This window comes from Corapipo altera, unplaced genomic scaffold (assembly GCF_003945725.1).
Source record: "Corapipo altera isolate COAL_440 unplaced genomic scaffold, ASM394572v1 55484, whole genome shotgun sequence".
Lineage (NCBI taxonomy): Eukaryota > Metazoa > Chordata > Aves > Passeriformes > Pipridae > Corapipo > Corapipo altera.
In genome coordinates, this window is record NW_020893225.1 from 1 (window position 1) to 247 (window position 247).

Consider the following 247-nt stretch of genomic DNA (forward strand, 5'->3'; position numbering starts at 1 on the left):
CGGCTCCCGCGGGAGCTGAAGATCCGGGTGCGGCGGGTGCGGAAAGGCAGTGAGTGACCCCCCCCCTCCTCCCCTCCCAGTGCCCCCTGTGCCCCCCCAGGGGGTGACAGTCCCCTGTGCCCTCCCTAGAGGGGGTGACAGTCCCCTGTGCCCCCCCCAGGGACCACCCCCCTCGTCCCCAAGCAGCGCGTCACACCCGACAAGGAGGAGACCATTAAGAAGCTGGAGGTAGAGAGGTGGGGGGGGG

General features: G+C 70.9%; 1 long non-coding RNA gene across 1 annotated transcript in view; it reads left to right on the forward strand.

Moving 5' to 3' along the window:
• The window catches only part of LOC113942703, a 441-nt gene continuing 194 nt past the window's right edge, over positions 1 to 247 (forward strand). Inside the window, exons 1-2 of the long non-coding RNA XR_003526011.1 lie at positions 1 to 49; positions 161 to 228. This is a non-coding gene — a long non-coding RNA (uncharacterized LOC113942703). The remainder of the gene's footprint in view (positions 50 to 160; positions 229 to 247) is intronic.